This window comes from Eleutherodactylus coqui, chromosome 12 (genome assembly GCF_035609145.1).
Source record: "Eleutherodactylus coqui strain aEleCoq1 chromosome 12, aEleCoq1.hap1, whole genome shotgun sequence".
In the NCBI taxonomy this organism is placed as follows: Eukaryota; Metazoa; Chordata; class Amphibia; order Anura; family Eleutherodactylidae; genus Eleutherodactylus; species Eleutherodactylus coqui.
In genome coordinates this window covers 9,355,400-9,366,171 of record NC_089848.1, presented here as the reverse complement: position 1 = coordinate 9,366,171, position 10,772 = coordinate 9,355,400, and the positions used below count along the sequence as shown (strand labels likewise).

The 10,772-nt window shown below is 42.4% G+C and overlaps 1 protein-coding gene across 6 annotated transcripts in view; it reads left to right on the top strand.

The window, feature by feature from the left end:
• The first annotated feature begins 6,007 nt into the window (after positions 1-6,007).
• Positions 6,008-10,772, top strand: part of GLI3 (GLI family zinc finger 3) — a 244,228-nt gene continuing 239,463 nt past the window's right edge. For 5 of the 6 annotated variants that reach the window (XM_066585474.1, XM_066585471.1, XM_066585470.1 and 2 more), the window contains exon 1: positions 6,008-6,317. The gene's annotated coding sequence lies outside the window, so the exon portion shown is untranslated. Of the gene's footprint in view, positions 6,318-6,355; positions 6,568-10,772 lie in introns of those variants that run through there. The other variant, XM_066585467.1, reaches the window with a different exon arrangement.

Below are 10,772 nucleotides of genomic sequence, written 5' to 3'. Positions count from 1 at the left end.
GCATTAATATGGCCATACAGAAGTGTATACCCCCACTTGCTTTCGCGGGACAACCCCTTTAATGTCTACATTTGTCCCTGACTATAACTATGGCAGCATTCCTGCCCTCTCCTGCCAACCTAGTTGGTGACCAGCAGGGCATCAGACAGCAGTCTGATGAGCTGGGTAAACCACTGGACACTGGATTCCTGAGAAATATGCCCATTACCCATTTGATTCAACAGAGTTACACTATAACATTTGGAGTACAACTTTTGCACTAAGGACAATATTCAGAAAAATCTGTTATGTTGGATTATGCAATGCGTTTTCTGCAAATTTGACCATGGATTCTATGATTTGTATTGCAAGGAGTAAACCTAAAGACAGAGTTGAAGCCATTGAATGGCTGACCGCTGCCTGTGATTGTCTGAGCACTCAGCCAATCAGACCAGCACTTTCTGGAGGCAGGGATTTTTAAAACCCTGGCCAGCAGAAAGTGCTGCAGAGCAGTGCCGGGGACCAACTGAAATGACAAGCCGGAGCCCTGACAGTGGCGGAAGGTGATGTATAGAGTTTTTACATTTTTACAGCAGCTAGGGATGATTATCAGGGAATGGCTTATATGTCATGCCTTTCCCCGAAAATCACTGCGGGGGTTGCCTGCATCCCATTGCTTTCAATGGGGCTGGCTGCAGTAGTGCTGGGCCCATTGAAAGCAATGGGAACGGAGCTTCTGTCACATGCATTTTTAACATGCATGAAGCGGGGTTTTTTTCGCGCACATAGGTGCGCAAAAAAAAAAACGCTTGTCTGACTAAGCCCTTAAGGGTTAATAGTCACAATCAGCATCAGTACTGATTGCAACTCTTGTGGGAGAGTGTCTGCTATCACAGACAGCTGAAACCCACCTTGTATAGAGTGGGATTGACTTGCGATTATGCTCCATATAAAGCCCGCACACCTGTGGTGTTAAGAGGTTAACAGAGTGCCAGTCCTTAGGCACAAGGTTGAATTTAGACACCTCGGAGCCAAACATATACAATAATTGCCCATAAGTAAACATCAGAGCACAGGTATAGTGATAGAAATTAGTTTTTAAAATTATACCTACAAACTATTATCTATATACAATCTAACCAGGCCAGAATCAGATCAGAAATTCCTAATTTAGAAAATGCATTTTCAATTTCTTGTATGGGCTATTGCTTAACCAAAACAAACCTTTTTCGTTTATTCCGCCTCAATAAGACCGTACTTACTTCCTAGTTCCGTGAAATCATTTTAAAGCACTTTCTAATTACCTCTAACATTGTCATTTGTGCCAATGTGCATCACAACACAGCTGCACCCTCCCTATTGAGATGCCCAGAAGCTATAGCCAACAGCAAAGTCAGCCCAGTTCTCCAAAATCCCAACCCCCCCCCCCCCCCCCATCCTGCACCAACTCTGGAGCCACTTGTTTACCTCCCTAATCCCCCGCTGCCTTTCTGATGTGGCCTGTGGTACAGGTAGTATTTCAGAAAGTACTACTGTGGAGGTCCTAGCCCTAAGCTTCCATCTTAGGTCCCTGAAATAGTTTTTAAGGACTTTCCACTTACCTCTAACTTTGTCATTGGTGCCAATGTGCACCATGACCGCTGGGTCTTCACCAGCCAATCCCAGTTATCTGACAACCCAATCCTTCCATTATATAAGGCACTTGTCAGGCCTCACATGGAATACTGCGTACAATTCTGGACACCGGTGCTCAGGAAAGATGTCACAGTGCTTGAGGGGGTTCAAAGAAAGGGCAACTAAACTGATACATGGAATGACGGGACTGGAATACCCAGAGAGGCTATCCAAATTGGGACTATTTACTCTAGAAAAAAGAAGGTTAAGGGGCGACCAAATAACCATGTATAAGTACATGAGGGGACAATACAAGGATCTCTCCCAAGATCTGTTTACACCCAGGACCGCGACGGTAACAAGAGGACATCCGATACGATTAGAGGAAAGTAGGTTTCATCACCAACATAGAAGGGGATTCTTTACTGTAAGAGCAGTTAGACTGTGGAACTCTCTACCGGAGGAAGTGGTGATGGCAAAATCCATAGAGGAGTTTAAAAGGGGACTTGATGTCTTTCTGGAGAAGAAGGATATTACAGGATATAAATATTAGGTTAACTGTCAATCCGGGTATATAGGCAGGTAGGAACTATTAGGGGTTGATCCAGGGAACAGTCTGATTGCCATTAGGGAGTCGGGAAGGAATATTTCCCCCAAAAGGGCTAATTGGCTTCTGGCCTTGGGGTTTTTTGCCTTCCTCTGGATCAACACAGTAGGATAGACAGGCTGGACTAGATGGACATTGTCTTCATTCGGCCTTACATACTATGTTACTATGTCAAACTAAAGTTCCAGGAAGAGAACGCACTGTTTGACGATCCTGGTCTTTGGGTAGATTACTCTACCTGTTCCCCTAATATTGATTGTGTTTTTTATTATACTGTAGTGATATCATCCTGTGGTTGTACAAGGATTTTCCTTCCGTGTAGCAGTGAATTGCTTGTTAGGCCTTGTTCACATATACATGGAAGCTTCTGTCGTAAAACCAAGGCAAATTTACCACTATTTGGCTAGGATAATGCCAGGTCGCATCGCAGAACCCCAATGGACATTATTACAGTTAATGTGGTTTGTTGGACAACATTCGTATCAGTTAAATCCTGTTTCTAGCATTTTCGTTATTTTTGTTGTTCAGCTACTACAATGGACAATTGAAATAAACAGTGTAAATGTGAACAGAGCCTTACTTTGCTTCTAACAATGGTTAGCAGAGGAAGTTCATCAGTTTCTTCTTCAGGAATGCTATGCTTTCTCCTTAGGGAGAGCATCTAGAAGGTGAGTGAGGAGACTTATAAGGCCATTCATGCTCCTCTGGGTAATATGCAAATAAGGGAGATGGAACAAAACCTCTACAGCGCCACCTACTGGAAGGCAGCATTCCTGCAAGTCGATGTTAGACTCTTTATACAAGCCTTGTAACAATGACTGGGAATTGAAAGCCAAGCCAGAATCCATACACAGACAGCTGTTTCGAAGTGTTTGCCCCTCACCTGCCCCTCGTCATTGATTCTGGCTTGGCTTTTATTTCTCCATCATTGTTAAAAGGCTTGTATAAAGAGTCTAACATTGGCTTGAAGGAATGCTGCCTTCCAATAGGTGGCGCTGCAGAGATATTGTTCCATTTCCCTTCTATTCTTCAGGAGATTCTCTCTTAACCTACATCAACAGAGCGAGATGGACTTCATTACCTACAGTGAGGTCCGATTTCCATCATGGTGTCAGTCATATTTTCAGAAAAAAATGGCCCTGCGTGCTGTGCTATTTTTTCTAGTATTTTGAATGGAATGTGTACGAAGGCTCTTAAGAGAAGATGTGAATGAGCCCTACTCTGTAAAGCTCATAATGCAACAACCTTAGATATCCATGGTCAGTAGCGTCACTGTTCCCTCTGAGCTGTAGAAATGATGGAGAGAACCCACTGTGCAGGTAGAGCTGTATTGGGCTTGAGAACCTCTTCCTTGGAGCCCATTCACGCTGTCGTATTTTATATCCTTATTAGACCGCCTGCAGATGGCCGGGTCGGATCCCGCTGCGAGAATTCTCGAAGCGGGACCTGACCCGAGCGCCTGCAGGGACCAGCGCTGCACTCACCTCTCTCTGATGTGCCGAAGCTGGTGGCTGGGGAGTGACATTTCTGTGCGGGGCTCGCGCGGACAAATCGCGGCCGTCTGCCTAGGATTGCCTTTTCTAACGCAATTCTATGGCAGCTTCCACGGGCGGAAATTTCATGGGAAATCCCACCGCGGAATTTCCGCCCGTGTGCAGGGGGCCTTAGGCTGTAATTACACTAACAATTTTCCCATGCGAGTTCTGAGAGATTGTGATAGGAACAGAACTCACATGTGCAAAATAACCCATTGATTTCAATAAGTTAATTTACACAAGTGCTTTTTTTTCTTGCACTGATCGAAAAATCTGTTTGAGAATCACCCATTATTTTCTATGGAAGGTATAAAAAGTTGTAGGTTAACAAGTGCAATATGAGTGCGAGTTTCTTGGACTAATATCATACTTACACACATAAATATTACCTAATGTCCATATTTTTTACACTATGGATAAGATACAAGCCCATCGATTTGCATTGGTGTATTCAGATGTATGTAAAAAAAAAAGCAGCATCTCCTATTTTAGGCAATAATGGGATCATGTAAAAAAAATGCGTAGAATACGCAATTGCATGTGTGATCACTGTCTTTTACACATTCACGTGGCAGAACCTCCTGCAGAATTTTCCATGTGGATTTCACCTGTGGGGCGGATTCAGACGAATGTGGTTTTCTCCCCTTTATGCATAATGGGACAAAACAAAACCACTGATTTCAATAGGTTTTCAGCGTTTTTGTTTTAGATAGCTGTTTTCTGGTCTATTAAAGGGGTTGTCCCGCGCCGAAACGTTTTTTGTTTTTTTTTCAACCCCCCCCGTTCGGCGCGAGACAACCCCGATGCAGGGGTTAAAAAAGAACACCGGACAGCGCTTACCTGAATCCCCGCGCACCGGTGACTTCTTACTTACCCGGTGAAGATGGCCGCCGGCATCTTCTCCCTCGGTGGACCGCAGGGCTTCTGTGCGGTCCATTGCCGATTCCAGCCTCCTGATTGGCTGGAATCGGCATGTGACGGGGCGGAGCTACACAGAGCCGGCATCCTGCACGAGCGGCCCCATTGAGAAAAGAAGAAGACCCGGACTGCGCAAGCGCGTCTAATTTGGCCATTAGACGCCGAAAATTAGACGGGCTCCATGGAAACGAGGACGCTAGCAACGGAAAAGGTAAGTGAAAAACTTCTTATAACTTCTGTATGGCTCATAATTAATGCACAATGTACATTACAAAGTGCATTAATATGGCCATACAGAAGTGTATAGACCCACTTGCTGCCGCGGGACAACCCCTTTAATTGTATGGTCGAGAGGAGATAGTACCCGCCCTATGCTTCCCGCATGTAGTCAGTACCATGTGCGGGAAAGATTGGGCGGCACCTATCTTCTCATGGTTTTTTCAAACTCCTATGCTTTGGCACAGAGTTTAAAGAGTTGCAAAGGGGAATGTATTCCCCTCGTTCATGCGCAATGACCCTAGCGTAGTTGCGCTCACGCTCATCTGAATAAGCCCTGAACCTGTGGAGGACCAAATCTATGCGTGGCATTACAACACGCTTCTGCGTGAAGTAAGAATTCACTTCTTGACAGCAAAATTTGTGCGCACAATACACATAGAATAGAACTCATTGATTTCAATTGATTCGTACACATATCTGTATTTTGTGTCCGATTTTCCCCACGCTGTATGCTCTACTTTTGTGCTCATTTTTGCAGAAAGGGTCCCACAGAAGTCTATAGGAGGCGCGCAAATGTGGGTGCAATACACAAGGAGATGCACAATCCGCTGTGCAATTCCGTTGTAAAAACAACAGATCTGGAACTCATTAGACTTAAATTGTCTGCCACAATGCAAAAGAACATCAAAAAGTACAGCAAAATATGCCGACAGACGTGCAAGAAAAACTTGTTCATGGAGCAAATATGTTGCACTAAAGCAAGCAAAATTGCATCAAAAACGCATGCGACCTGAACATACACACGCAGTGATAAGGATACGTTTTTCACGAAGCGAAATTGCATACGCCGCCGCAGTGTGAATGAGCCCTTAGAATGTTTCTGTTAACCCTTCCCCTTCCAGAGCTTTGCACACTCATTGAGAAGCCTGAGAACCCAGTGGCTGCTGATATGCCTTGAAGAGATTTGCACTGTGCTGTGGCTTCTGTGTTTTTCCCTCCTTCCCACTTCATCCCTCCCCGCCTAGCTGCGGTGGGAGTGCCGCTACGAGGTTGAACACTGAGTGGGAGCTGGAATGCCCGGGAGGAGAGGGGTGGTGCCGCACGTGCGTGTCTCCCCCTCTCTGCATTCACTCTCCTCTCTGTCTTCTCCAACTTATGCCACTCCCTCCTGTATCTCCTCTGCTGGATTCATTTATTAAGGAGATGGAGGGGGAAAATAAATGAAGCTGGGAAAATGTCCTAATAGTGTCCAGCGTCATTGGGTGCCCTGAGAGCCCCCAAGACTGTGTGCGAGGAGCGCAGGACAAGTTCAGAGAGAAGCAACATCTGTAAAACTTGGACACGAGAAGGAGGAGGGAAAGAATAAGAGGAGGACGGGGAGGAAAAAGCAAAATGCCAGTGTGAGAGAAGGAAGAGACCTCCAGAGAAACTTTGAGAAGCCACATGTGAGTATGCCCTGCATGTGCTGCCATGCTATAGGGGTGCCTGTAGTGTGGGGGCATTCTGTGCTGCCAGGAGGGAGGAAGGATCACATTACAAGATCGCTGAGACTGATGCAAAGAAGAATGAGCAAGCCAAGTGCTCAGTGAGTGGCTGCAGGCTGAGCTGCCAGGGGGCACCTAGTTCTTTCTTCTTGACACTGGGGGCTTGTGCACTCTATGCCAGGGATAGGGAGGAGGAAAGCTGGGCTGGAAGGTAGGAGTCTGCTACAAGTGTGACTGTGTGTGTGTCTTTGTTTTATAAGGAAGGAAAGGAGGGGAGAAAATAAGAACTTGACTGCAAGAAGTTGCTTGGCTTCACTTTGTCTTGAAAGTTGTTGTACAATGATTCCTCGAGGGTCTTCTTGTGTCTGTAAACTTTTAAGTTGCAGTAGAAGTAAGAAGCACTGGTAAACAGCTCCTACTGTAATATCACCCATGCATAGTTGTGAGATAAAGTAGTGACCATGGGGGCAGACATTGTTTTTGGACTTCCTGTCTGTCACCCCATTTGATGAACATTATAGTTTCCTCGGAGCTTGAATGTCTGGGGGCAGCAGCTTGTGTTCACCTGGACTGTTAGGGATCTTTCACACATGCACAGAATTCTGCATCAAAATACGCACGTATCCATGCGAGTTATGGAGCAGAAATCCCCAGCAGCAGATTAAGCTGTGTCTTTAGCTGCAGAAATATTGCACACGTGTGAAAGGTCCCTTAGAGTGCTACTACATGTTTAGAATATTTCCTGCAAGACGCACCTAAGGATGCAGGTTAACCTTCTGCTCCATAGCTTGCATGTATGCATGCGGGTTTTGTTGCAGAATTTTCTGCGTCTTGCAGAAATATTCCACACGTGTGAAAGCATCCTTAATGTATCTGCGTAAGACTTTATGAGAAACCAGTTGCAGTTTGTGTAAAGTATGAAATATGTCCATGTGATGTTCACATAAATCAATACAATATTCACATTCATGTGTATCAATTAGCTGATGTTGATAAACAAATGCTGGCAAAAGTTATTTTATGGTTATGTTATAGCATATTATTAGATAGTACTCTGGGCGCGAAGATAGCATTTGGAAGAACATTGTAGAGTTCCTCACCCCCTCCCCTTTTTCTTTGGATGGTGCTGAGCTTAACTTCCACAGTGCATTTCTTGGCTGGGGTTCAAATTGTCCGGAGTCCTAAAGTCGAGCTTCATGCCAGCCTTATGCTGCATGAAACTTTGTATCTTTAACACAGTGCTCTCACATCTGGACGCAGAGGGAGGGAACACACATGTATCGCTGCTCCAAGCTGAGGGCTTTCAATCCTTAGTATAATATTAGTCGAGATTCCAGCTGCATAGTTGATGTGATTGAAAGTGAACACAAAGAACTTTGAAAGTTGAGCTATGAGTTCTAGTTTTATAGATCAGAACTGCATTAAGTTTTCCAAGAGAATGGATATGGTGTTTAGACATGGAAAAAACCTGCTATATATATATATATATATATATATATATATATATATATATATATATATATATATATATATTGTAAAACCACAACTATACATAACCTTTAGTAGAAAATAGCTCTAAATGCTCCCACACACCAGAACCAACTTGGTATTGATGCACTTTAAAAGTTTTAACCTATCATGTACATGATATCTAATGTACATGAATACTATATATATATATACAGTATTCATGTACATTAGATATCATGTGCATAATAGGTTAAAACTTTTAAAGTGCATCAATCCCAAGTTGGTTCTGGTGTGTGGGAGCATTTAGGGCTATTTTCCACTAAAGGTTATGTATAGTTGTGGTTTTACAATTGCAAACAGTATTTTAAAACGTGGTCCAAATACATGTCTCATTCAGAATATTTTAATTCTGTGGCTGGAGGGCCAGGCTCTATGCAGAAGGGGCAAACAAGGACTCCGGTCAAAGTGAATCATGCCAGACACTCACTTTCTCCAAGACTAGAGAGAAAGGGAAGAGTAAGAGGTAAAGTAAATACACAGAACACCACAAACCAGACTGGATTAACTGATCTACACCTTTTAAATAAATAGCTCTGAGAGACAGAAAAGGAGCCCAGCGGATGCTGAGGTTTTGGCGGCATATGTACTTACTTTGTTTACTAACATGCTCTTTTCAGACTCAAGTGAATAACAAATGCAGTTCAGTGTGGAGCGAATAAAAGTTCACACAACAAGAGGCATGAAGTTTAGCAGCCTTTGTCAGAGGAGGATCAGCATTATTGTGGGAGCATGGGATTAGTGAATCCGGATCAGATAACTAATTGAGTCATATAGTTTCCAAAGAGAAACATTTATCTTTTACAGTTTTACTATTTGTATAACTTTGTTTTTCAGCCTCAGAAATGTCAGTTCTACATGGATCCCAAGTGTGACTCATGTTATGTGTGTAATAGTGGCCTAGGAGGAAACAGTAGTTCTTCCATTTCAGATGGAAACATAGTAACAATAGCTTAGATATCAATTAGAATTGTTAGTTTGATACGGATTGTAGAAGTAATTCAATACTTGCAGTTGTCTCCAGAAAGGGTTAAAGAAAAGTTAAAACCATAATGCAGCGGACTCAAGTCTTCCATTTTCCATATTAACGTATTTCTTTCTGCTCAATAGTCAGGCTTGAAATTTAAATTGTATTTGTGTTTTTGTTTGCTTATTTGGATATTAATAATTGGGGTGTCAAAAAAAAACCCTGAACCCATAAAATTCATTTCCAGATTTTTCTTAACATAATTGCTTTATAATTTAGAAAGGCCCCGTTGATTGATTCTATAATTATTTCATTTAGGTGCTTTATTAAAAATTAACAGTGGCCTTGCAGTTTCGAAATTAGCCTTGTCAAGACTATTTTGATGGAAGGAATAGGAATACTGAGAACCCTCAAAGTGTTTCTGAAAGACCTAGGAGTATTACATCTACGCTGAATCTTAGTCTGTTATAGACAAATATTGGACAATAATGTGGAATTATTTTAGTATTAAATAACTAATTTAAGGATTTTTAATATAAGCTTTAAGTAAAGTTATATGATGAGAAATAAAGCTTGCAGCCATTGGCCACTGGAAATATTCTCTGAAACATATCTATCTGTCTATCTATCTATCTATCTATCTATCTATCTATCTATCTATCTATCTATCTATCTATCTATCTATCTATCTATCTATCTATCCATACATATATTGCATTTCTTGCTTTGTTCCCCACACTGTGGCATGTATTAAATGTATACATAAAAGTGTAACAGATTTACCAAAGTTACTTTTTACAGTCAATATTCTAGCTTTCCTTTACTCACTAGCCACACATATCCTTGTATGTGACTAGTATGTAATGGAAATCTATGATGTAGGCTGAAATAAACGACTGGTAAATTGTAGATCCTAATAACAGGCAGGGCACAATGTATTTTTTTATAAAGGAACATGTGTTTTATGCGGTCAGTAACTTTGATGGTTTGGCCTCCTCCTATAATATTATTGGCAGATTGCATACAAGTTCATGAAGGGTCAAGCAGTAGTAAGGTAGTCAAAATCTCTTAACTCCTTTTAACTCCGGCTGCTTCACATTTTCCTTGCATTTTTGTGCCACTAAACATATGGAATGTGTGTTTGAAGTGTTTTTTTTTTAAGAACATATAGACAAAGCAGAGTGTGAAAGTGGTACACACTCTATGTCATCAGATGGAGTGTGTGAAGTCCTGCTCAGCAGCAAAGGGGTTAAGCGTGTCCATTCTTTGGACTGTCATCCTTTCTTTTGCATTACAGTGCTATATACATGACCGGATGACTAATCCCAGGCCATATTTAAAACAGACTAAGTAAGGTGTTGCAGGACTTTTTGTACAGTAGGGTTTAATCAGTGTGTATGTTGAAAGCAAAGAGAAACTTCACAATGTTTTTTGAACCCCTGCAGCAGCAGAAAGGTTAATCAGGCGGAGAGGTCCTTTGCAGGCTCACTCCCCTGCTGGCAAGGCCCACAAGACATCACCCAGGAGTCGTAATACTTCCTCATGCCCAATAAGGTTCTGAAAATCTAAAGAAAACAAAACAACAATACCCTTTGCCCTTCATGCATGAGAATTAGCTTGCTGTGCTTTAAACCTATATACAATGGACAAGGAGGGAAAAAGCATAAACCAACAGGGTGCCCAATATAAACTTTCCCAATACTTCCAACAGTTTTATCATCATCTCTCAACTTTCTCCAGGTATTTGAATGGGTCTAAGGAAAAAAAAAAGTGTTATGCAGCCAGGCAAGGACTTTCAATGAAATTTCACACTTTGATGATCGCCCCCCTTCTTCTTTTTCTGCGTCTAACTTTGATATATTGACAGCAAAAGGAGCTCACAAAGCTTTTATACAGCCTGAGCAGCAATGCTAAGCAGCAGT